Source organism: Camelus dromedarius, chromosome 2 (genome assembly GCF_036321535.1).
Source record: "Camelus dromedarius isolate mCamDro1 chromosome 2, mCamDro1.pat, whole genome shotgun sequence".
Taxonomy (NCBI): domain Eukaryota; kingdom Metazoa; phylum Chordata; class Mammalia; order Artiodactyla; family Camelidae; genus Camelus; species Camelus dromedarius.
In genome coordinates, this window is record NC_087437.1 from 117,785,968 (window position 1) to 117,798,559 (window position 12,592).

The 12,592-nt window shown below is 46.2% G+C and overlaps 1 protein-coding gene across 1 annotated transcript in view; it reads right to left on the minus strand.

The window, feature by feature from the left end:
• The window catches only part of DSCAM (DS cell adhesion molecule), a 664,041-nt gene that overhangs the window by 133,018 nt on the left and 518,431 nt on the right, over window positions 1-12,592 (minus strand). The window lies entirely within an intron of this gene.

A 12,592-nucleotide genomic window follows, 5' to 3' on the forward strand; every position in this document is an offset into this window, starting at 1 on the left:
TTCTTCCTCTTTTTTTATGTCTTCCCGACAGTTGACTATAAAAATTTTCAAACACATAGAAAGTTGAACAGCCCTACGCTCACTCCTTGTGTCCGCAATGAACAGAGATTTGAATCAAAAGTTATTTTTGCTATTATTTCATCAATCAAAATTTGCTAGATACATAATTTTCATTATTCTGAATACATAAAAGAGACTTAGGTGAAACCGTGAAGCAGTGAGCGTCACAAAGATCAGGCACTGTCTTCTTGAGTTCTGCTGCTCAGGGTGGAGAGCCGTGGAAGTGCCTTGCTCTGGACTCTGCAGGTGTAGCTTGGGATCTAGTGGCTTTGGGTTAGACCTCTCACCCATGTCCGATCAGGGGAGGAGGAGAGAAAGAGGGCTGGGAGGCTGGGCTCCAACATCACACCATCCACAGACACGCTGCTGTGAGTGGGCAAGACCATGGGCTGCCCTGGGGCCCTGTTTTCTCATCTGAGTCACAGGAGGGCTGAATGGGACCAGGTGCTTCAACCCGGGCTGCATCGCAGTGGTGGGAATCAGCTGAGGAGCTTTGAAAATATACCAATGCCAGGCCCCGGCCCAGACCAACTGCTCAGAGTCTCTTGGGGCGGGGCTCAGAAATGGGTTTCTTCAAAGCTCTCCAGGCACCCTAATATAATACACAGCCTGGACTGGAACAACTCAACTGGATGAGCTCCAAGTGCTTCCAGCTCTGACCGTCCTCTCCTTCCCTTTCTCTTTCTAATTTTCCCTTCACTCCCCCTCCCTCCTGTCCACCTTCCTTCCTTCTTTTCATTTTATCCCTCTTTCTTCCTCTTTCTCCTTCCCTCTCTCTCTTGATCATCACTCCATAATAACAATACTTATCTTTGATGTATGCCACGTGCTAGAAAATTTTTCATATACTCTGCACAACAGCCCGATGGGATAGAAACTCCGGTCCTAGAAGTGACCCAAGACATATTTACAGCTGCCATTTTAAGTGGGTTCCAAATTACACTACAAACATGTGTGAGAGATGGAGAAAAAACATTTCTAGCAGAATCATAGGATTTAAATTTATATGCAAATGATCAAAGAGAACCAGACTCCAAATACCTATTTTGAAGGGAAAAAAATTTGAGATGAAAATATAAAAGAATTTTAGGATTCATTCCCTGCTTGACATCCTGCCCCCTTCCTCTTTGTTTACACGTGAGGAAGCAGAGAACTGGAGGGTTGAAGGCTGGCTAAACTGGCACCTGCTCCTTTATGCCCCTCTCCTCCCCTAACGCAAAGCGCTATTTCATCTAGTAAGACTGAAGAAAAATCAGTGTCGCCATAAAAGTAATGTAGTAAAATGATCTTTACTCCCTGAGAGGATGACCCTTTCCCTCCCTTCCATTCTGTCTCCAGGGTCTGCAGAAGTAGAGCAGGTCTAAGCTAAGCCGCACAGAGTAAAGCACACACCTGGACCTCTGTGTCCATCAAGTTTCAGATCACTTCTACACGCGTGATCTCACAGAGACACAGGTGTTCTCAGCAGAGCAGGAACGCCTCATTCCACTCACCCACACTGACGCGGAGTCAGGCGAGGTAGGCAGTGAGCCTGAAGCCGTGCAACCAGTCAGCGGGAGACCTAGGAGGACACCCGGGCCTTCTGAACCCACGTCCAAAGCCTCTGCCAAACTGCAGCAGAGGCCCCAAGGCGGCTGGTCCTTGGCGCACAGAACCCTGCCTGCTGGGGCGAGGGGTGGCCAGAGTTTCCTTGGAAGATCCTCCATCGGGCGCTGGGCCCACTCAGGGGAGACTTCCCATGATATCCTTGATGGCTCCCTGTCCTCAGCTGCGGAATGAAGATTCCAGCATCTCTCCTGCAAGCCTCTGGTGTATTTGAGTGATGATGCCGGCAGCACTGGCTACATGATTCTACCCCCTCTATTCTAATCACAAAGGTGGTGCAGACAGATGCAACCTGAATGAGGGAAGGGGTTAGACCCCTTTCAAATACGGTGCAACATACCAATGTGATCGTCCCTGTGACTGTGGTTCCCAGACTTACATCACCTGGGGACCATTGAGGACCTCCAGCCATGTTTCCCAGTCACAGCAAACACATGTTCTCCTTAGCATTCCTCTCCTTTTCAAAAAATTGGAGTGAAATGTACATAACATAAAACAGATCATTTTAGCCACAGCTCAGTGGCGTCGGGTGCATCCACACCGCTGCGCAGCCTTCACCAGCACCAGCCGCTGCCCCCTCGGCCCTGGTGCTCCCTTCTACAGGACTCTCCCTGTGAATGTGACTGCCCCCAGCTCCTCATGTCGGTGGACTCATGCAGCACTTGTCCTTCTGTGACGGGCTTATTTTGCTTAGCATAATGTGCTCAAGGTTCATCCGTGTTGTCGTATGTGTCAGAATTGCCTTCCTTTTTAAGCCTGAATAACACTCTGTTGTGTGTAGGTACAATATTTTGTTTATCCATTCTTCCGCTGATGGACTCTTGGGTTGCTTTCCACCTTTTGCTACCGTGAATGATGCTGCAATGGTCACTGGGGTACAAAGCATTATTCTTGAAAATGTCAGTAGCCGTTTGCTAGAGAAAACAGTTTGCAGTTCTGTGCCTGCTTCTTCTCAACGTTCAAAGGCTGAGTGGCTTTTTCGCGGTTTGGGGTCCCTGCCTCTCAGCTGCACCTCCGTTTCCTCATCTGTAAGAACAATGGGGCCTCCAGCCTCCCGAGGCTGTGAGGAGGATTAATGAGATTGTGTTCGTGGACCCCACTGAGTGCGTCGCCAAGAAAGGCCCCGCAGAAACACAAAGTGCCATTATCGCTGCCGCAGAATCAGAAATCCCTCCTGTCCAAATCCACGTTGTTCATAAAAGTTTCAGCAAGTGAGGCTGCCTACTGGGCAGCTCTAATCCCCATAAAGAAAATGATTTCTCCAGCCAGGAATTAATAAGTTCTTAGCGCATCCTAAAATATCTCCTCGGCTGGGTTATTATGCTTGCATTTGATTATAACCATTAATCAAGCACAAGCGACAGTGGGCTGTACTTGATGCTAAACTTTAACCAGAGTGACAATGTCTCCACTTCCTGGCCGCTTTGCTGGGGCCTCGTGACATGATTAAATGTGTCAGGGGAAAGACAGAGGACACTTAGGGTTCTTTTTTTTTTTTTTTTGTCCCGTCTGGTCATGTGGAGAGATGCTACGTTTTGCCCAAAAAGAAAACTTTCTAATAATTAGATAGAAACCAAATATTGAGTAGACTTTGATTTTCTGCCAACAGTGATAGTAAAAAATAAATAAAAAATTGTGAGAAAACAGACCATCAAGTCATCATGAATTAAGTGAGGTCCAGAAAATTTATCAGAAAAAAAGTAACAATCAGCCAAGTGTCAGCCAGCCCCCGAGAGGGTCCCCAGTGATCCCCACCCTTCTGGTATGCAAACCCTCCTACGGCCCCCTCCCACATTTCCGCAGAGTTGTCGGTCTCCGTGCCAATAGAAAACAGCAGAAATGGCGGTGTGTCACTCTGCGATTTGATCATAAAAGACTGAGCTTCCATCTTGGGCACTGGAGTCCCCTCTCTCTTCCTCTCTCTCCCATCACTCACTTGAGGACAGCCTGCCAACCTGTCACCAGGACACCCAGAGGCCCACAGAGTGGACCATGAGGGATGCAAGTGTCTGGCCAACCACCTGCAAGGACCCAACGCCAGCCAACAACCCGGTGCAGGATTGTTGAAGTGGATTCTCTCCAGCCAAGCCTCCCCTTCTAAAGTATTTGGATATGATTCCTGAAAGGCAAGAAGTTTCCATGGAAACAGGACCAGTGGTTTCCCATGGCTTAGGGATGGATACACAGAAGAGTTCGGTCCAAAGCCATGTTCTAATGTACAGGCAGGTGCTTGATACACAACTGTTTCTCAGGGAGAAGCAAAGAGAAGGAAGATAAACCATAATCCCACTAACGCTCCTGGTGGTGGCCTGCGCCTCACCCTGTAGGTATCGGCTGCAACGGCACATCGCCTGGGGCTCCCTGGAGTTCAGGGCCGTGTCTTCTGGCAGTTCTGCTCATGCCAGCCCCGTCTTCAGGGTATCCAGGGTCTTCCTCTACTTGAAGTTTCTTGTCCAATGACCACGACTTTGATCCTGCCGTGGACCCTGCCATCCCCACCATACTTTAAAATTTCTGACGTTTTGCCTTTTGCCTGAAGCCAATTTGACCACTTGGTCTTCATCTGTATCAGTATTCACTCCCCACAGCACTTCCGTATTTGGCCACGAGTGAGATGTTCCCATTAGCTTGCAAAAAATACACCATGTGCTTTTGTTAATTTGCTTATCTGGATTTGGTTATAACATCTGGCTTATTTACTCTGATTATCATTTTTTCCTGCATTTATCATTTGACTATGCTAGTATCAGGGATACAGAAAGTCCTGGTGTAATAATGATGATAATTATAGCTGGCCTGCACTAAGCCCTATGCTGGTCATTTTATTAGCTTTTAATCTTTACAGCAACTCTAGGAGGTAGGTGCTATTATTATCCTGATTTTATGAGCACAGAAATTGAGGCCTAGACAGACTGAATGAGTCATTCTGGGCCCCACAGTAAGTGGTGGAGCCTAAATTTTAACACAGTCATACAGGGAATGTGTCCCTAAATAGCTGAGTTTCGTCCTGCCTGGTTTTGAGTTGTGTTTACAGTGGCATCACGCTGCACTGTCTTGTGTCCTCCAGCTTTCACTTCGCGTCATGCTTGAGTTTTGTGCGTGTATCTGTTATATCTGTCACATATACATGTGGTGCCTGCAGGCATTTGCATTGCTGTGTGCTATTTCTTCGCACGAATATTTATGGTTTACTTATTAGGAACATTTCAGAATTTGGCCATTGCAAACAATGCGACCATAAACATTTTTGTACATGAACCTGGTCCCTTGTACGTGAATTTCTCTAGGGAACACAGAGAGGAATGAAATTTCTAGTCAAGGTATATGTGTATCTTTAAATTTATGAGACAGTGCCAAACAGCCTTCAAAAATAGTTGGACAGATATGCATTCTTACAAGCTATCTTTGTTACTAATTTGTTCGAAACGGTGGTTCTTCAAGGGCGGTCCCCGAATGATCAGCAGAAGCGTCACCTGGGAACTTGCTCAAAACGCCAGTTTCCGGGCTGGCAATCTGTTTGAACCAGCACTCCAGGTGACTTGGGGCATGCTTACGGCTGAGGACCCCTTCCTCAGAACTGCCCTCTGCGTCATCTCTCCCTTCCCCGGCAAAGCACCCAGAGCCTTCCCCGAGCATCTTGTGAGGGTGCTGTGGAAACAGAGCAATATCTGAAATCAGAAGAGCTGCCTCTGAGTTTTGGCTCTGCTGGTTCTCGAGCTACACACTTAGGTGAGTGTCTACACTCTGAGCCTGGCTGCTCCGTGGGTACCATGGTGATGCCTCCCTCAGCACAGAACAGCTGCAAGGATCAAACACGTGAAAAGCCCTCTGTAGGCTGTGCAGGGTTTGTAGTATTAGTCCTTTTTCTTTAGCTAATATCTGCATCCATGACTTGTCTCCCCAACTGGACTTACATTCCACCAAGGCTAAAGGGCTTTTCACATACATGCCTATAGGCAAGGGCCAGAGGGAAAAACAAAACCAGTGTTACGATGAGGGGATCTTAGAGATTTTAAAGATTTAACAATGTTGTATGCTACCATAAGATATTGTGTATAGCTCATAGAGAAAAAAATGTGACAATGAATATATATATGTTCATGTATAACTGAAAAATTGTGCTCTACACTGGAATTTGACACAACATTGTAAAATGACTATAACTCAAAAAAAAGTTAAAAAAACCATGTTGTATGGTTTTTATAAAGCTTGAGTGATAAAAAATGTTTAAAAGTAAATTTCACTTTTGCAGGTTCTAAATGAAGTCTTTATAAATTTGGCAAATAATATAATGGCTGTATCCTTCGTATCACCTAGAAAACTGACAGCATAGGTTAAAAGGAAAAGCAGGTCTGTTTTTTTTTAAAGAGCTAAATTCTGGTAACTCAGTATGAAAAGAACAGACTGACGGTCTGCATACTCTCCAAGAAGAGGGTTTCCAGGGGCGTTTTCAAAGGGATCATTGCCGCAGATCAACAGACAGGTGGCGCATGTGTGTGCACGTGTGCCTGTAATTGTGCACAAGTGCCTGTATTCTTCTGTAAGTGCACAGGGTGCACATACGTGCATGCACATGTCACACACGTGCATGGATGTGAGCACACCTGTACGTGTGTGTGCTGGAGGCACAGAGGACAGTGCCTGAGCCCTTGGAGAATTTAAATTATCTGAAATTCTTTCTGCAAAATTTTATACGAATGCCATATGGAGGTGCAAAATATCACCAACAATTTTGCCGACAGGGAAACACCTCTTCTGAAGGAACCAGCAACACAGCTAAACCCATCCTGGTGGGAGCCCAGACTACCTGCCTTTTCTTTCTTAATTCAAAGTGGAGAGAATTCTCCTCACGTACTGAATTGTAGGATTAATGATGCTAAGGGGTGGAGATCGTGTCCCAGCTCAGGACCAGACGCCAGGATAAGTCAATGCACACGCGCACCTCGCACACAGGCACCTAAAATCAATGCTTTCCCGTGCTCTGTGCTGTGGGCTTATGAGCTTCAGATCCAGGCATAGCATCAGTAAACCCCCGCTTGGCACATTTGCAGGGATATTTTCAGCATAACTGCTGGCAGGTGGCATCCCTCAGTGTCTCCTGTTTATGGCAGCTAATAAATCTAAACAAAGGAAGAAACAGAAAGGAGCAAGGCGTTCTTGGCAAACAGCGCTGTTACTCAGAAGATACTTTATGACCCAGCGGCTCTCTGGGGGTTTTAAGATTTCAGAGGCTTGAGAAGGGACATGTGTCACTGTCCCTCCCAGGGGAGGCGAGCAGGCACTAATTGAGGCATTGACGGCTCTAAATGAAGCAGAAACCCGCCAGGAAGACTCAGCTCCTATGGAAATGAGTGCTGCGGGCAGTGCATGCCGGGTCGTTGGTGGTTTTCATTCATGGCTCGTTCACGCCAGGAAGCGCACGCGTCAGCACAGTGACTCGGGCTCTGACAGCACAAGATTGGAGCAGAACAGCCGCCAAAATGATGCTCAAGAATTAAAAACACCTCCTTTCTGATTTCCTAAATTCACAGTCTTTGGGGATGAACATTCATATCGTGCATTTCCCCGTTCGCATGTGCAAGACAGGCGTAGGACGCATTTAAGCATGCCTCAAAGTAGGCGGAGGAAAGAAAGAACGCTTAACAGCATCACTTCAGTTCCCCGTGAAGAAAGATTGTAGCATTATTCTTCCCACCCCCGTGGGCAGCATTCATGCAACAGGCGCTGGAGTTTTGCCTCATCTGACCTTCCGTATTAAACGTGGAAACAGCACGCCTGCAGAGGCTTCCAGGCCCTTGCACCAGCACCGGCTTCCTTGCCAGAGAGCCTTGGGGCCTGATGGGGAGGGAATTGTGAGTTCTGACTCAACATTCAATCTGTGTGTTAACAGTGGCGCTCTTTCTAAAATCCACCAGGTTCTAAGAGTAAGTCGTGTCAATGCACGCGTGTAGCTAGGGCTTTAAACGTGTGTTTGTGTGCATGCTTGTGAACAGCAAATGAGCTGTAAGTAAAATGTCCTCTTCTAAGTGGGTGTGTCCCCAGTGACAGGGACAGAATGTCAGGTTTAACCCCTGGGAGCTGCTCTGGGGAAACACAGGGGAGGTCTGGGGGTAGCTCCGTCTGCCGCAGCCAGAGCAGCGGCACATTGGGCTGGAGCTGCTTCAGCATCACCCAGCAGCCGGGTTGAAGCAGTGATGACTGGGCTCTGCTGTATTTGATTCAGCAGGTGCAGGGAGGGACCCCAGGATCTGCACGTCTAACAGTTCCCATGAGACAGTGGTGCTGCTGACCACACATAGGGACCCACCAGCCAGAGGAATGGGTGACTCCAGCACCAAACATCTCCTGACCTGTTCTGATGCAGCTATTTAGATGTGTTATCAAAAAGCATAAACACCATTTCTTTTAATTCCAAATATTGTGTGTAGAAAACATCCCTCACCCTTGCTTTCCCACTGATACTTAGAAAATTTTCAAAAGAAATTTAGGTGCATACTCTGGGGAAAAGAAAAAGCATTATGCATGGAATGCAAGCCAGAAACTAGGAAGTAAAATCTTGGTGGATCTGATTATATAACAATTTAGGAATTCCGTTTGGCAATAAGCAAGCAAGCAGTTAAGCAAGACAACATGAAAAGGAAAATGGCAAATTGGAAAAGATACTGTAACATAATATAACAGAGAAAGAGGGGTGGGTAGAGCTTAGTGGTAGAACACACGCTTAGCATGCTGGAGTCCTGGGTTGAATCCCCAGCACCTCCATTAAAATTAATTAATTAATTAATTAAAATTTAAAAAAAGAGAAAGGATTATCATCTGATAACAGGAATTTTTAAATATTAAGAAAAACAAAACATCTCAGAAAAATATAACAAAGGATACAGAGAGGCTATTTAAAAAGAAGAAATGGAAATTTCAATAATCAAATATCAAGATACTTCTTCTGTGATGAAATTAAATGGCCATTTTTGCCTACAAATGCAGAGCAAGCTAAAGACTGAGCACTTCCAGTTTGGGAGGAGGTGGAGATGCTGGCTCTTAACTCCTGCACATGGAAATGGCAGTTGGTACAGCCATTTGGGAAGCTGGCTGGGCCACCTGTGACACAGTTTGGCACCAGCACATCTTCTGACCCTGCAATTCCATTCGAGTATTTTACCCTAAGAATTGATCTCACATATGTGCACAGTTTATGGATAAGGATGCTCACTGCCACCTTGTTTATAATAAAAACCTTTAGGCACAACTTAGATGTTCATGATCATTTAAATAAGTAATTGCATAGCCACAGAATGGAACATTATTTGGCCATTAAACACCGAAAACTATATAAATATATATAAAGTCCCATAATACAGGTATTGTTTGCTGGGCTACCATAACAATACACCACAGATTGTGTGGCTTAAACCAGAAAACTGATTTTCTCACAGTTCTGGATGCTGGAATTTTGAGATCAAGGCGTTTGCAGGTTTGGTCTTCCCTTGGCTTGCAGACAGCTGTCTTCCCCGTGTCCTCACATGTCTCTTCTCTGCACGTGAATTCCTGGTGTCTCTTCCTCTTCTACAAGGACATCAGTTCTACTGGATTAGGGCTTCACCCTCATGACCTCATTGAATCTTAATTACCTCATTAAAGTTCCTGACTCCACATGCAGTCACATGAGGGGCCAGGGCTTTAACACATGAATTCTGGGGGACACAATTCAGTCCATAACAATACCAATAATATATCATCAATTGACTGAAAAGGTCTATAAGACACAATCTTTTTTGTTTTAAAAAAGTGTATTTATAAAGTCCTATCTCTCCCCTCACCTCTCTCTCTATCTCTCTGTATATAAACAAATCTAAACATCTATATGTAGGAAAAAAATTAAAATATCTTAAAATATATAGTAAATATGTTAACAGTAGTGAATAACATTCACTTTCTATTCTATTTTTTCTGATTTGTCTGCGTCTGTTAGAATAAACACATTTGCTTTTATAAACAAAAAACATACACGTTCTTTGGTTTCGATATAATAATATGAGCTTAGTGGCTGGCTTTTAAGGTCCCATTAAAATAGCCCAGATTCATAGCTGAGCAGCACAGTGGCCCCCTGAGAAAAGATGCATCCCCATGCCTTTCAGCCCTGGCTGAAGACTCTCCCGGAGGCTACAATGTGGGTTAAATCAGGCCATAGTTCTATGGTCTGTGCGAAGGGCAGCAAATCTCAAAGGTTTTCGGTTGGTCGCACAGTCTCTCCCATTCAGACAGTGCTTCACAGACGTTGCACATTTTTTCCAAGGAGCTCAAACTGCTGTATGTTCCCATATTGCTAAACGGTCAGGGTTCTCATCCAGCTGGGAAAAGCCAGGAAAAGCAGCAGCGTTTTCTCTCCCCCTTGCACGTGAAGGGGCACGTGTACATGGTGAGGACACGCAGAAAGCTCTCCCAAGCAAATGCTCTCAACAGGACGGTCTGATTCAGCGCCAAGCGGAATTCCCTTGGGGTGCACCGTGCAGCTATGGAGAGGCAGCTGCGGACTCCTGCTTAGAAAACCTCCCATCTGGCCCACTCCCCCTCCTCTTCTCACCCTCTTATTATGAACCAAACAGCAACAGGAAACAGGCCGCTCTAATCCTCCAGGGAGCTCTAAGAAATGTTTGCTGGTGAGGACACGCATGCCTCCACCTCCAGCTAAGGGAAAAGGCCTCTTAGTAAACAGCCCCAAAGACAAGGTCTGAGCTATTGTGGTCTCATTCTGGAAGCTCTAATTGCAAGGAAGCTGACAGCCAAATGAGGGGGCCCACGTTTGAGAACTTGCAATCAGGATTAATTGTGGAGACAAAGCTCTGCGGGCTTGGAGAGGCTGCCTGTAGCCACTTGGACAATGAATGGCTCTCCCCTCATCTTCCTGCATTTGGGACGCTCGGAGCTGTTGCTATGGCTGATGAAGTGCACCTGCTTCCGCCTTGACACCAGCCTGTGGCAGGAGCTTGTTAAGGAATCAGTGGGGAGGGCGAGTGAGGGTTTTGCAGGGTACGCAGCCAAGCCTGGACCTGTCGAGGATGCTGTCAGGCTTTGAACAAAAGGAGGAGGGGAGGAAGGGCGAAGCGAAGACTGTTTCTTACTTTCTAGACCCCGTATCAGGAGTGTTCACACAGGTAAGTGCTTCCACTTCTTTCCTTCTTCCTCCACTCTTGTCTTTCCCTTGTAGATCTCACCTGCCTGGGCTGTTCTGACAATTCATTATAAAGCCCTGACCCACCCTGTTTCCAGCTGCGGGCTCACATCTCTGGAAGTCAGCTCGATATTTCCCACTGGATGGCACGCCTCCACCTCAACGTGGGTGAAATGAGATGTGGCACCTTCTCCTCAAAACTCCCCTCCCCGTCCTCGCACCCCAGGCTCAGTCCTGCGTGGATTCCAGGCGTCCACATCCCATCAGTGACCTGGTTCTTTCCCTTCCCCAATGACATCATCTTTCAAATCAGATGTGTCCTTTTTCGTCCCACGACCGTCACCGTAGTTCGAGCCCTAATCAGGACGCCCACGCTGGGCTGTTGCAGCGGTGTTCTAATCGATTGGTCTGCCCCTGCCTTTCTCTCCCCACTCCAGTTTATTCTAAATTCCTGCCAGGCTCAGCTTCTGAAGAGGCCGCTTTTGGTATGACAGTCTCTCACTTGCAGTTTACAATGGCTTCTCACTATCCACTCTGTGTCTCCACAGCTTAAAATCTGCAGCCGATGTTTCCGGTCAGTAACAAACTCTTCCTTCAACTGAACAATCTTCTGCACTCAGACCCACTGTGTGTGTGGCTCCACCGCTCTCATCCCACATGTGTGGTCTGGGAACACGTGTCCCCTTCTCCACGCATTGCTGGGGGGCACTGTGCGGCCTTGCTTGTCTCCAGTTCTCCAGTTTGATTTCCACTCGTCCTTCGGTGTTACGCTCAATTCCTTCTTCCCCATAGCCTCCCCTGACCTCACCTCTCCAAGGTGACCTCTCCTCTCTGATCTCCCACAACACTGGCATGTCTATGTGATGCATATTTTACATATATTTTTGTATTTTGGAAATTTGGGACATTACTTATTAATATTATTTAATTTTCATAGAACCACAGGAAGTCTGAACTATAGAAATACAGACTCTCAGAGAGCTGCAAAATAGTATCAGGTCCCGTGTGCCTCTCACCCAGCCTCTCCCAATACTGAGATTCTGTGTAGCCATGGTCAGTCTGCGAACCAGGAAACTGACTTTGGAACGTTACTATTAACTAGTAGTCAGTTTTCACCATTTTGAAATGAACCTGCATTCATTTCTGTGTGTGTGTGTGTGTGTGTGTGTGTGTGTCTCTAAGTAACTATCTGATAGTAACTCATCACCACAGGCAATGCACACAACCACCCGATCACCACGAAAGCAGCACCTCTTCATATCTGCACCTCTTCATATCTGCACCTGGCCCACACCAGCCCTCCCTGTCCCCTGGTAACCGTTAAATGATTCTTCATCTCTGCAGTTTTGTCATTTTGAGATTAAACATAACTTTTTGAGATCAACTGTTTTCACTAAGCATGTCTTTCAGGCCCATCCAGGTTGTTACATGTATCAACAGTTCATTTCTTTTCACTGCTAAGTAACAGTATTTCGTTGTATGGATGAACCAGAGACTTTTCAACCATTCACCTTTTGAAGGACATTTGGCTTCTCCCCAGAATCTGGCTATAATACATAAAGCTGCTATGAACATTCATGTACAGGTCTTTGGGGGAACATATTTTTTTCATGTCTCTGGGGTAAATGCCCAGGAGTGTGACTGCTGGGTTGTGTGATAAGTGCATGCTTAGTTTTATAAGAAACTGCCAAACTATTTGCCAGAGTGGTTGCACCATTTTACAGCAATGTATGAGAGACCCAGTTTCTCCACAGCTTT